This window comes from Solanum verrucosum, unplaced genomic scaffold, assembly GCF_900185275.1.
Source record: "Solanum verrucosum unplaced genomic scaffold, falcon-dt-bn FXZP01000163.1, whole genome shotgun sequence".
In the NCBI taxonomy this organism is placed as follows: domain Eukaryota; kingdom Viridiplantae; phylum Streptophyta; class Magnoliopsida; order Solanales; family Solanaceae; genus Solanum; species Solanum verrucosum.
The window spans coordinates 3,357,769-3,372,881 of record NW_026020379.1 but is presented as its reverse complement, the minus strand read 5'-3'; the positions used below and the strand labels follow the sequence as shown (position 1 = coordinate 3,372,881).

Here is a 15,113-nt window from a genome sequence, read left to right as displayed (position 1 = left end):
AAAGTCAATCTCCAATCCTGCTACTAATGCTGCAACCATGACGGCTCTGTCTCATGTGAGTTGGTTGTCAACTTTTGTGGGCGACACCTTGTTACGCACCAACAACCAGAAGAACTTGGCCACAAAATTTAATGTGGCCTTTCGGATGCCCAACCGTGGTGCGGTGACCCACTCCGCACACTCGCCATCTACAGCAGTGTATTTAGCCAACCAAAGTATAATAGCCTCCATCTGCTCTGCATTAAGCGTGAAGGCTCCACTCCTCACAACATCTCATATGTAATCAAATTTGGTCATGTTGAGAGCCCAAGTGTGATCAGGGCCAAGGCCATAGAGGAATCAGTTGATGGTGGCATGTGATATGTTTACTGAAAAAACTCGGACTATAGTAGAAGTGATAGGGTCCTGGGATATAGGCTTGGACCTCTGGTCAATCGAACCTCGGAAAGTGGTAGCATATGAGGCATAAAACTCCACACAATCTCCTCGCTATAAGTCCCAGGGCCTCGAGCCATCCAGTCGCACTTGTGAAGCTGAAAAAGTCGGTGGATGTCAGGAACACTGTGTAAGCTCCCCGTCAGAACTATGCGCTCTTCAGTAATAAGTCGGGCCATCTTCTCTTTCTCATCAACATTCTGGCATCCCGGTACATTTGTCATTGCCCCTCAACACACCATCTGTTTGGCTCCCCAGCCACCGGATCAGGGTCATAGCTTCGTGGCACCTGGACTTCTCCCGAACTGGTGGCCTCATCAGACGAGGCAGCTTTGACATATGATCTTGATCTTGTGGAGGATCCAGAACCGGAGTCGAAAGCATGGGTGGGCTCAGAGCCGGAAGAAGATGTGAACTTTGAGCCGGAAGTAGAACTAGCCTCAGAGCCGGAGGCAGAACCAGTCGGTGACCCGATCAGTATGTTCTCCTCATCAGACTGGGCGACAGTGACTACGCCGGTGACCACCTACCGGGACATATTTCGGGTAGCCCGAGGTGCAGGAGGGGATGTCCTTGTGGCCGGTGGAATATATGCTGGATCCTTTTCTGCGTCCATGTCTTCATCGATTAACCTGAAGCAAGGGGCAACAGATTTTGACTTGCCCTGTTTTGTATAAGTGACTAGTTTCTTGGGTGCCATAGTACCTGTGGAAGAGTTATTAGTGCCAAAACTAACTACGAACACACTCGAAAAAATTTTAGAACTAAAAACGAACAACAACAAAGACCCAAAAAAAATTCAGACAGTGGCTACAGTGGTCATCTACGGAGGGGACCTACAGTCCGTAGATTAATCTACGGTCCGTGGAACCCTTCCGTGGATTAGAGGACCAACAATATTGGTCGCAGATGGAAACCACGAATGTACAGAAAGGTCTGTAGATTGATCTACAGACCGTAGTCCACATCCGTTGTTTCACACTTGGTGAAATTTTCAAGTGCATCCAATCCACGAACCTAATATACGGTCTGTAGATTGATCTAAGTTCCCTAGACGAGGTCTTGAGGACGTGATTTGTGCCAAGTTTCAGACATTCTTTATTTTCAATCCCACATATTTGACCATTTTCAACAGTATCCTAGTCGAACCATGCATTTCAACATGTAATCATGCTAGTTCATCATTCTAAGGGTTCCAATTACTCAATTTGATAATTATTTCATACAAGATTCAGAACCCTAAGTCGAAACTTACATATAGACTAGCATTTAGTCAGATTCATCATACTATCAAGGCAACACAATCACAATCCATCATCCCAAGGGTTTTAGTACTTAATTTTAGCATGCAATTACATACACCTAATTACCCAAGGTTAAGACCCGACTCTCGACTTTCTATACACAATCTATGAACCGAAATTCAAAGTGAGGGGAAAGTCTATTACCTTTCAAGCAACGAGGAGTAGGGTGATTGTATGATGACACTAAGCTTTGCAAGACCACACTAATCGCCTAGTTGCACCGAACCCGAACACCAAAGTTTTGAGAGAGATTGGGGAATTTCTGGGATGAGTGGAGGTTGGAAAGGAAAGGAAAATTAGGTTTTAAGGGGAGAGAAAATGGAAGATTTAATAGGGAGTTATGGAGTGATTTAAGGAATTTGGAAGTTTAGAAACGGTTTGGTGGTTAATGGAGGGAAGTGGGAATGATTTAAAATTGGGGGATTTTAAATAAGATTGTTTCGGGTCGGGTCAGGCATCATTTAGGGTTTTGGACCCACGAGACCCCGTCTACGGTCTGTGGGTCGATCTACGGTTCGTAGATGGGGACCGTAGATCAAACTTGCACTTAAAAATTCAGAAACCTTACATGGGATCTACGGACACTATTGACGATCTGTGGACTGAACCATGGACCGTCAATGGTGTCCGTAGACCGCTGCACCTGATTTTTTTTCTGCAAATTCTGCTTTTCGCCCCTACACATGTAGCAACCATTAGCACGTTCTTTTTACATTTTTTGGACAATTTTTAGACACGGACCCTATGCTATGTCTAGCCAACACTAAAACAAAAGTAAAACAACTATCTAAATGAGTACAGAGAAGCAACTAAACAAAGAAAACTACTAAACGGAAAATAAAAACCCATTGTTGGCTAGACTTTACATCTTGGGTTGCCTCCTAAGCAGCGCTTGATTTAACGTCGCGGCACGATGAAGACCTCTTGATTACTCAAACTTCATCAAGATGATAGGCCTCAACAACTTCTTGCACACTTTCTGCGTTTCCCAGATAGATCTTGATCCTTTGCCCGTTAACCATAAACCTTGTTCCTTCACTATTCTCAAGCTCAACCGTTCCATGGGGAAGCACTTTTGTGAGCAAAAATGTCCCGATCCAGTTGGATTTGAGTTTTCCCGGAAACAAGCGTAGCCTAGAGTTGAATAAAAGCACAAGATCACCCACAACAAATTCTCATTTGTCAATTCTTTGATCATGATACCTCTTTATCCTCTCCTTGTACAAGGTTGAACTTTCATAAGCTTTTAGGCTAAACTCATCAAGCATATTCAAGTCATTCATTCTTTGATTAGATGTGGCTCCCCAATCCAAATTTAGCTTCTTCATTGCCCACAAAGCCTTATGCTCTAGCTCTACCGGTAAATGGCAAGACTTCCCATATACAAGTTGGTAAGGAGACATACCTATGGTGGTCTTGTATGCAGTGCGATAGGCCCATAGAGCATCATCAAGCCTCCTTGACCAATCCGTTCTATTAGCATTCACAGTCTTTGCCAAAATCTGTTTGATCTCTCTGTTGGACACTTCAACTTGCCCGCTAGTCTGTGGATGGTAAGGAGTGGCTACATTGTGGAGGACACCATACTTCTCAAGTAGTGCCTTGAACAACTTATTACAAAAGTGGGAAGCTCCATCACTGATAATCGCCCTCAGTGTACCAAATCTGGAGAAGATGTTCTTTTTCAAGAATGTGATGACACTTTTACCTTCATTGTTGGGGAGCGCAACTGCTTCCACCCACTTCGATACATAATCAACCGCAACATGAATATACTTCATCCCATGTGAACTCACAAATTGACCCATAAAATCAATGCCCCATACATCAAACAACTCTATCACCAATATAGGATTCATAGGAAGCTCTTGCCTCTTTGAAATCCCTCCTTCTCTTTGGCAATGATCACAAGACTTGGCGAAATCATGAGCATCTTGGTGAATGGTAGGCCAATAGTACCCACACTGCAAAATCTTATGCGCAGTCCGATACCACTATGATGCCCACCAACAGGAGATGAATGGCATGCTTCAAGTACACTCAACATCTCAACCTCGGGCACACAACGACGAATAATCCCATCAGCACAACTATGATACAAGTAAGGCTCATCCCAAAAGAATTTCTTCACATCATGCATAAACTTTTTCCTTCGGTGAAAAGACAAGTCCGGGGGCACCAAATCGCTTGCCAAATAATTAGCAAAGTCTACAAACCAAGGAATCAGATCATGAGAAGCAGCCAATACCTATTCATCTGGAATCACATCACCAAGCTTAAGCATAGCCTCTTCCTCTAATCTGGACAAGTGATCGGCAACTTGATTTTCGGTTCCCTTTCTATCTTTTACAACAAAATCAAATTCTTGCAGCAACAATACCCATCTAATCAGCCACAGTTTTGCATCTTTCTTGCCTAAGAAAACTTCGAACAACTTTTACAGAGATAGGTGGTGGAAGCTTTTCAATTACCTCTACTTTTGCTCTATCAACCTCAATGCCCTTCTGAGAAATTCGATGACCCAGAACTATCCCTTCTTTCCCCATAAAGTGGCACTTCTCCCAATTTAGCACCAGATTGCAGTCTTCACACCTTTTAAGCGCCTCAGCTAGATGATCCAGACATCGATCAAAAGAGTCACCTACCATAAAGAAATCATCAATGAACCCTTCAATAGTGTCCTCCACCATATCAGAAAATATCGACATCATAAAACGCTGGAAGGTCGCTGGAGCATTGCACAACCCAAAGGGCATCCGTTTGAAAGCGAAAGTCCCATAAGGGCAAGTGAAGGTGGCCTTCTTTTGGTCCTCCGGATCTATAGAAATCTGATTGTAGCCCGAATAACCATCAAGAAAACAATACCAACCCTTACCAACAAGTTTATCCAACATTTGATCCATGAATGGCATAGAGAAATGGTTTTATTCTGTCCAAGCATTTAGCTACCGATAGTTCATGCAGACTCTTCATCTAGTCATGGGCCGCATTGGAACAAGCTCGTTTCTCTCATTAAGAACCACAGTAATCTCACCTTTCTTGGGCACACATTGAACATGACATACCCAACTACTATCTGCAATGGGATAGATAACTCCAGCATCCAACCACTTGATGATCTCATTTTTAACTACCTCTTGCATAGGCGGATTAAATCTTCTTAGCTGCTCAATACTAGGTTTGTGCTCTGGCATGAGTTGGATTTTGTGGGAACAAATACCGGGAGGAATCCCAATAATATCCGCAATAGTCCACCCAATAGCTCACTTGAACCTCTTTAACACAGTCACCAAGCACTCTACTTGTCGCGCATTTAAATCTCCCGCAATGATGACCGGAAAAGTATTATCTCTACCCAAGAATACATACCTCAAATGCGGTGGTAGAGCCTTAAGCTCCAATTTTGGTGCCTCCACAACAGATGGTCTCGCGGGTGGAGACTCTCGATTCTTCATGTCTAGCTTATACTTCTTTGGTTTTGACTTATATTCACACCTATCGAGTGCAGCTACCAACCCATCGTACTCTTCAATTCCATTACTATCGAAATTCATCATAACTGCTGCTAGTGCCTCAATACCGAGTCACTCTTCAATTTGCACTTCTGCTCCACTCTCAACTCTGTAAGTTATAGCAGATACCGTTTGGAGCTCATTACTCTGCTTCATGGACCTACAAATATTGAAAGTTGCTTCTTTATTGTTCAGTCTGAACTTCATCTGCCCCTTCTTCATATCAACTAATGCACGTCCTGTGGCAAGGAATGGTCTCTCAAGGATGATAGGAACCTCAAAATCAACCTCACAGTCAAGAATCAAAAAATCCGCCGAAAAGATTAACGACTCCACTTTCACTAGCACATTATAAAGTACATCAATGGGCCTTTTCATGGTTCGATCGGTCATCAGTAACCGCATTGTAGTAGGCTTTGGATCCCCTAGACTCAACTTCTTATAAATAGACAATAACATGAGGTTAATGCTACCACCAAGATCACACAATGTCTTAGCAAAGTGTAACAACCCTAGAGTACATGGGATCGTGAAAGCACCAGGGTCTTCCTTCTTCTGCACAAGAGACCTTGTAGCGATAGCGCTACAATGTTGCAATCTATCATCATCTTCAAAACTCACAAAACTTTTCTTTGTCACCATATCTTTCATAAACTTCGCATACCCAGGCAGTTGCTCCAAAGCTTCTATCAACGGAACGTTGATGGAAAGCTACTTCAACATAGTAATAAACCTGCGATATTTACCATCTTTAGTCTTCTTCACTAACCTCTGTGGAAAAGGTGGTGGAGGTCTAGGTATGGGGACCACTTTCTGAGATACCTCCGCTTCTTTCTCTGTCGCATTCTCAGACTCTTCTCTAACCTCTAGCACATCATCTTCTTTTCTTATCTCAACATCCACCACAGATGGCATAGGTGGATCAATGGTTTGCTTACCCCCTCGAGTAGTAACTGCCATACAATGACCATCATTCTTTAGATTCTGGATGGTGTTGCTAGGAAGAGTGCCAGGTTGACGTGGGTTCACTGTAGTAGACAACTGAGTCATCTGCTGCTCTAGATGCTTTATTGACACTGCATGGGCATCAACCTTTTGACCAATACCAGACAAGTCATTTCTCATCTCCTTCACATTCTCATTAGTTGCATCAAACCTTCTCATCATCTTCTGCATCATATCTTCAATACGTGTCATATTTCATCCAGCTTCCCTAGTACCAGATTCCCGATTTTGAGAGGGAACATAAGGTCCAACCCGATCGTTTCTGTTGTCATAGTTATTTCGGTTGTAGTTGTTGTCGCGATTGAAGTTCCCATCCCGTACATATTGACCCTCTCAGTTGTAATTTCCATAGTTCCGACCTTGGTTTCCTTGACCCTGGTGCCAATTTTTGATCTTGGATCCTTGGGCGTTTGGTCGGAAACCCCCGGTCTAATCATTCACAACATAAATATCCTCTTCATAATAACACTCTTCAACTGGTGGTGGAGTTCTAGTCAAATAGTTCACAACATTTACCTTTTCCACACTTTCGCTCACATGCTTTAATACCAACCCCAACTCAGTCCTCATCTGAGGCATCTCCTCACGAATCTCATCCGCAGACTGGTTGTTTGTAGTATGAACGAAAAATCTATTTCTCCCAGTATCTGACCTCCTAGTGCTCCATGTTTTATTGTTTAGAGAGATCTTCTCCAATTTTTCTGCAATCTGTGTGTATATGCACTCACCATATGATCCTCCAGCAATAGTATCAAGCACTGATTTATTATTGTCATCCTGACCTCGATAGAAATATTCCTTCAGCGACTCATCATCAATACGGTGATTCGAAACACCTCTTACAAACGCAGAGAATCTGTCCCAAGAGCTACTCACAGACTCTCCAGGTAATGCCACAAAATTGTTGATCTTATCTTTGTGATTGAGCTTCATGGACGTTGGATAATATCTTGCTAAGAACACATCCTTCGGTTGGTCCCATGTAAAGATTGAGTTATAAGGGAGCTCAGTGAACCATACAGCAACATCGCCTGTCAGTGATAGAGGGAACACTCGCAATTCGATGACATCCATATGCAAGTCTGGTCGACCTACATGGCTTTTGCAAACCACCCTTAGCTTGGCTATGTGAGCAAGTGGATCCTTCGATGGCGAGCTCGAGAACAATCCCCTCGCTGTAAACATCTGCATCAAGCTACTGGTCACTACAAATGTATGCCCCAGAGGCAAAGGGGGTAGGACAAGAGGTCCATCAAAGTCAGCAATATTGACGTTGCCCCTATAGTTGTTGTAACGACCCGAGAGCACCCCCTAGTCGTTATCAGCGTATTCGACTTCGAAGAGGTCTTATACAAGCCCTTAACATTCGTCATAACATGTATCATAGAATAAAATCACGGAAAATTTAAAACTTTTACTTTGGAAGTTCAACTTTACTTCATATATGAAAATAGAATCTAACTTCGTCACAATGCACCATCTAGACATAGAAGTATCGAAAATGGGACTTAGCCCTTACATCAATAAGAAGTCTTAAAATAGGAAAGTACAACAATGTCTTTCAACATAAGCAAAGAACTAAACATAGAAGCTAGATCATAATGTATTATCCTCGGACTTGAGGACTCACCAACTTCGGGAAACAACTCCAAGTGTCTTGAGAAGTAAGCTTGAATCCTAAACTGCCCTAACCTAAATGTTTGGGAAAAAAGGGAGAAAATATGGGTTAGTACAACACACGTACTAAGTATGGCTACTATGCATAAAAACCATTGAAACATGCATAAAAGGACATTTTATTCAAAACATGTCTCTTGCCAAGTAAATCCAATATGCACACAAATTAAGTATCATACTCCAAACCAACATATTATCATCCCAACATGTAGACAACCCAAGCAAAACTAGTGGAATGCAAACAATAGAACCACATAACCCTATTCAAAGCCAAGTATCACATTAGGCAACCTACTTCATGCATACATTCATAAGATCATATTTCATCATAACTTACCATATTCATAATGTTCATACATAACATAGCTTCAACATACATAAGTCATAATAATCATAATCATAAGAGAACACTATTATAACCATCTCTTAGGATCCCACAAGTGCAATGGGCAAGAGAAGTCTCATATCCTCGCTTACACTATGTAGAAACCCTTAAGAAAGCCCTAGTAAGAGTTCACACCTTTCATACCTTCATTTACTTTTACATTAGGGAAATATTGCAATAACCGACATAGATCATGAGAGCTACATGGAATCCGGTGTTCTACTCCCACACCGAAAAGATAGGGTTAACACTTGCCTAAGGTGTAACCATTCATACATAGCTATCTAGGTGGATCCACTAAGCTAGAGTCCTATGTTGGCACATAGTTAAGGGTCAAGGAGATTGCTTCTAGAAACCCTAACTTACTAAACGTGGGGGTTTCGACAACACATACTGTAGGTAATCCGAACTTGCTAAACATGAGGAAACCCATGTGGGGAGCCGGACTTACTAAACATGAGACCCCCATCTCATTTACATGCCATTTCGATGCTAAGCATTTGATTCCCTATTGTAATCATATTTAGTCATCACATAAGTTCACATTAGCCTTTAATACCCTTATGTAGACATCTTACCGTAATAGCTCATATGTGTTCATAAGTGAGTAACAATCCTTTCACTTTAGAGACACTTAGCAAGTGAGTAAACCTTTCAGTTTACATTACACTACAATCATAAGAACTACCTTTCAATCATATAGCAATCATACCATAATATACATACATACTTCATAGCTAATTCAAGTGTAGAGGGTTAAGGATGAGGAAACTAGGTCATCAACACCACAATAACACATTAGGTATAGCATCATTACAATCTAAGCAATTCACCTTTCATACTTGAGTTCAAAGAAGAACTAACCTTCATACCTGATTTCCCTTCATGGGACATCCATACTTCAATTACCAAACAATTCATAACCAATACATAATACAAGGTAATTCATGAAGTAATAACATAATCAACATCAATATAAGCAATTAACATATTCCCTTCATAGCCTTCAAGGCTTCATTCAAAGACTCAACCCTAATTTCATAGAAATTATACATAACCTAGGGTAGAATCATCATAATTACATAACATCACATTCAATTCATAGCCTTCAATCAATATCCAACACAAACTAGGGTTAGAATTAGGAAAATAAGGCGAAACATTGGTCTCATGGGGAATTCTTCAAGAAACCACCAATAAAACATAAATTCATCCATAATTGTTCATATAACATCAATCAAAGTCAGTTTATAACATCAATTTCACTTTAGAAAGAAGACCCACGTTTTTGGATTGAAACTTATAAATTACAGATTTTGAAAGTCATCTTGAAGGGGCCTCTTGGGGAAAGGAATCCCAAGAGTGATAAGCAACCATACCTTATTGACGAATTAACGATGAAAATCTGAGTTGAAACCTTGGAGAGTTGGTCTTCTTCTTGAAGTTCCAATCTTCTTCAATGGAGTTCTTGAGAAGAGAGAGAGAGTAGAGAGAAGGAGGAACTTTAGGTTTAGATCTTTGGGGTTTTGTGTTTGAGTGATAAAAGTGAGGTAAATTGACTTAAAAATCATTATATACACGTCCCCTAAAGTACCCTAAATACCCCTCACTTAAATGGACTCTTTAATGAAGTAAAAATAGATTTCTGAATTTCTGCATTTTCGTCGCGGAACGAGTCCGCGATGCGGAGCTGTTCCCTGAAGATATTTGGAATTAAATTTAGAGACAGTAGAGTCCGCGATACGACCGCGTCGCGAACTGAAACTTTTCTCCTTGGGGGAGCAAGTGCGCGACGCGCCCTCATTCCCTCTATGCACAACTTGCAAACTGCCTTGGTAGCTTGCTTAGCCAAGGTTGGGGTCCTCCTCGGGGCCCCTTAAGGTGGCCCCGGGGAGTCATATTCGAACGTTTTGACCCTAGGAACATATATTTACCTATTTTAAACCTTTTCACCAGATCATACCATCATATGACACTCCTAAACCTGCCCAAAATCTAAGGACACACTAGAAAACATTCTTCTCTAGTTTCCGAACGTCGTGGTCATTTTTTGACGTTTAGACTTTTACTCTTCCAAACCAAGTCAATTACATTAGTTTAGGTTTATAAACATCATTTTAACTATTTTTAAGTCATTATTCATAAGGTGAGGCTCTAACTTAAGTCATAGAATTTATGGGGTGTTACAATATCCCCCCTTAGGAACAATTACATTAGTTTAGGTTTATAAACATCATTTTAACTATTTTTAAGTCATTATTCATAAGGTGAGGCTCTAACTTAAGTCATAGAATTTCTGGGGTGTTACAATATCCCCCCTTAGGAACATTCGTCCCCGAATGTCACTTGGACTTCTTTTTATAGAGACAATGACTCAAACTAGCAGCACAACAACCAGTCACATCAACAACATCATATCATCATATCTTCATATCATATAGGAATTTAATCCACAACATCACTATGCTCAAAACTCTTTACTTCACATAAGTATAGGAGGAACTACCTTCTCCATATTCAATGAGTATAAACATATATATTAAGCAATCAACAGGACCTTTCTTTAACAAGACAACATCAAGCATGCTTATTACAACTCTCATGAAGACAACATCACACAACATCTATGGGCGTAATATCAACCATGAGAAACAAAATTCATGAAAAATCAAAATACAACTTAAGCATGAATTTTCACAAAAATATGCACATATAAGGAAATCATGTCATAATCATCAACACACATGATTTTCAATTTATACCAAATTAAGAGAGACTACTGATCTCAACTATGGCTAGGAGTAGGAGGAAAAAGATGAGGGTAGCGGGACTTCATGTCGGCCTCAGCCTCCCATGTTGCACCATCAACTAGGTGGTTTCTCCATAGGACTTTTATGGAGGCAACCTCTTTATTCCTCAACTTCTTGACTTGACGATCTAGGATTTCGACCAGAACCTCTTCATAAGAAAGGTTCTCATTCACCCCTAAACCTTCTAGAGGGAGAGTGGACACCGGGTAACCTATACACTTCTTTAACACAGAAATATGGAACACCGGGTGAACGGGGACAAATTTGATGGGTAATTTAAACTCATAAGCGACCTTTCGACACGCTTCAAGATCTCATAAGGCTCAACATACCGGGGACTAAGTTTCCCCTTCTTACCAAACCTCATCACCCCTTTCATGGGTGAGATCTTCAAGTAGACCCAATCACCTACTTCAAATTCAAGATCTCTCTTTCTATTATCGGCATAAGACTTTTGCCGACTATGAGCCGTTTTCAACCTATCCTTTATAAGTTGAACTTTTTCCGTAGCCTCATAGATTACCTCGGGACCAAGAAGAGTAAATTCACCTACGTCAAACCACCCAACCGGAGATCAACACTTTCTACCATAAAGTGCTTCAAAGGGTGCCATAGCAATACTTGAGTGGTAGTTATTGTTGTAGGAAAATTCTATTAAAGGTAGGTGGTTATCCCAATTACCTTTGAAGTCAATGACACACGCTCTCAACATGTCCTCTAGGGTTTGGATGGTGCGTTCCACTTGACCATCCATTTGAGGGTAAAATGCGGTACTCAGTTTCACTTGATTATCAAGCCCACTTTGTAAAGACCTCCAAAAATGGGAAGTAAATTGGGCACCTCTATCTGAAATAATCGACAACGGGGCCCCATGCAATTTCACAATCTCCTTAATGTACAACTTAGAATAATTTTCCGCCGAATAAGAAACCTTGACGGGAAGGAAATGGGCTGATTTAGTCAATCTATCCACAATGACCCAAATGGAATCATGTTGCCTACGGGTTCGAGGCAAACCTACCACGAAGTCCATATTGATCTCTTCCCACTTCCAAGTGGGGGTATCAATATCTTAAGTTAGACCTCCCGGTCCTTGGTGCTCGATTTTGACTTGTTGGCAATTTGAGCACCTAGCCACAAAATCTGCTATGTCTCTTTTAATTCTGTTCCACCAATAAATCTCACGTAAGTCGCGATACATTTTGGTGACTCCCGGGTGGATGGAGTATCGGGACCTATGGGCCTCCTCTAAGATTGTCTCTCTTAGGCCATCCACATCCGGCACACATAATCTTCCTTGGTGCCTAAGCACCCCATCTTCTCCTTGAGAGAAAGTTTCTATTGCTTTGTTGAGAACCGACTCTTTTAGTTCCATCAAAATAGGGTCAAGATGTTGCTTAGACTTCACGCCAACAACAACCGATGACTCGAAATTATGACAGACCATGACACCTCCTTTTGGGGAATCTTCAAGTCGGACACCCAACCGGGCTAGCCTATGTACATCACGGGCTAACTCCTTTTTCTCTTCTTCCACCTGTGACACACTACCCATAGATATACGACTCAAAGCATCCGCAACCACATTTGCTTTTCTGGGGTGGTAAAGGGCACTCGTACCATAATCTTTTAAGAGTTCCAACCACCTCCTTTGTCGGAGATTCAATTCTTTTTGACTAAAAACATATTGAAGACTCTTGTGGTCGGTAAACACATCCACATGTACCCCATAGAGATAGTGTCTCCAAATCTTTAAAGCAAAGACTACGGCCACTAGCTCAAGGTCATGAGCTGGATAATTCTTCTCATGCACCTTGAGTTGTCTCAAAGCATAAGCTATAGCCTTACCATGCTGCATAAGGACACAACCCAAACCCACTCGGGAAGCATCACAATATACTACAAACCCTTCGGTGCCCTCCGGTAAGGTCAAAACCGAAGCGAAGGTGAGCTTATCCTTCAACAATTGGAAGCTCTTCTCACAAGATTCCGACCATTCAAACTTGGACTTCTTTAAAGTTAAGGCCGTTAATGGAGATGCAATAGATGAAAATCCCTCAACAAACCTCCGGTAGTAACCGGCCAAACCCAAAAAGCTTCGGATGTCGGAAGGATTCAAAGGTCTAGGCCTACTTTTGACCTCATCGGTTTTCTTTGGATCAAGTTCTATACCCTCACTAGAAACAATGTGACCAAGGAAAGCAACCGTTCTTAGCCAAAACTCGCACTTGCTAAACTTAGCATAGAGTTGGTGATGTTTGAAGGCTTGCAATACTATCCTCAAATGATTCATGTGATCATCCTCACTTTTAGATTATATCAAGATGTCATCAATAAAGACAATAACAAATAAGTCTAAAAAATTTCTAAACACACGATTCATAAGGTCCATGAAAGCCGTCGGGGCATTTGTAAGACCAAAGGACATCACTAAGAACTCAAAATGACCATATCTTGTTCGAAAGGCTGATTTAGAAACATCAACACCTCTCACCCTAAGTTGGTGATAACCATACCTCAAATAAAGTTTTGAAAAGTAACTCACTCCTTGAAGTTGATCAATTAAGTCATCAATCCTAGGGAGTGGATACTTGTTCTTAATGGTCACCTTATTTAACTGTCGGTAATCAATACACATACGAAGAGATCCATCCTTCTTCTTCACAAATAACACTGGTGCACCCCAAGGAGATATACTAGATTGGATGAAACCCTTATCCAAAAAATCTTTGAGTTGAGCTTTTAATTCCTTCAACTCCGTCGGGGCCATCCGGTAAGGAGGGATTGAAATGGGTTGTGTATTCGACAATAAATCTATACCAAAATCTATTTCACATTTGGGAGGAATCTCGGGTAAGTCATCGGGAAAGACTTTCGGAAAATCCTTCACTACGGGGACCGACTCCAAAGGAGGAATCTCGGACTCAAGATCCTTGACCCTCACAATATGATAGAGACAGCCCTTAGAAATCAACTTACAAGCTTTTAGACATGAAATGATCCTTCCCCTAGGAACGGAATTTCCTCCCTTCCATTCTAAAATGGGTTTATTAGGAATTTGAAACTTCACAATTCGGGTCCTACAATCTATGGACGCAAAACAAGTATGAAGCCAATCCATCCCCAATATAACATCAAAGTCTAACATATCAAGTTCCACCAAATCAACCAAAGTGACTCTATTGGGCAATGATATGGAACAACTCCTACAAACTCTTTTAGCAACTATGGAATCACCCACCGGGGTAGAAACCGAAAAGGGTTTATCTAAGACATCGGGAAGCATATCAAACTTTATAGCCACTAAAGGGGTTACAAAAGACAAATCGGCACCGGTATCCAACAATACATAAACATTTATTGAAAATACTTGCAACATACCGATCACAACATCCAGAGAGCTCTTTTGATCACCTCGAGATTGGAGAGCATAGACGTGATTCTTCTTAGGAGCATCAGGATTTGGGCCACTTGCTTGTGCTTGAGCATTTTCCCTTCCTTGAGCCTTTAGCATAGGGCAGTCCCTTCTCATGTGGCTGCTCTTTCCACAACCATAGCAATTACCCGTGCCAACTAGGCACTTGCCTTCATGTTTTCGACCACACTTTGTACAAATAGGCTTCTCAATATAAGGACCACCACCTCTTGCTTCTTGAGGCTTGGGGGTAGACGTTTTACCTTTGTTGACCCTTGGAGTGTTAGGAGGACCTTGGTTGGAAAACCTCTTTTTGAACTTTGGCTTATCTTGGATTTCAAAACCTAACCTTAGAATAATTTCCATCATCGGCCCTTGACCTCTTCAATTCTTACCAACTTGCTTAAGCTTTTGCTCCTCAATTTACTCGGCATGAACTATAAGGTGAGAAATGTCCATGCTTGGGATTAGCATAGCCGACCTACATTCATTCACCACAAGATCGGATACACCCATAACAAATTTGTTAATTGTAGCTCTAGAGTCCGACACCAAAGTAGGAGCATGCTT

The 15,113-nt window shown here is 41.4% G+C and overlaps 1 pseudogene; it reads right to left on the bottom strand.

The window, feature by feature from the left end:
- Positions 1-11,103: 11,103 nt before the first annotated feature.
- LOC125839087 (uncharacterized) lies at positions 11,104-14,909 on the bottom strand (annotated as a pseudogene).
- Between the last annotated feature and the right edge of the window lie 204 nt (positions 14,910-15,113).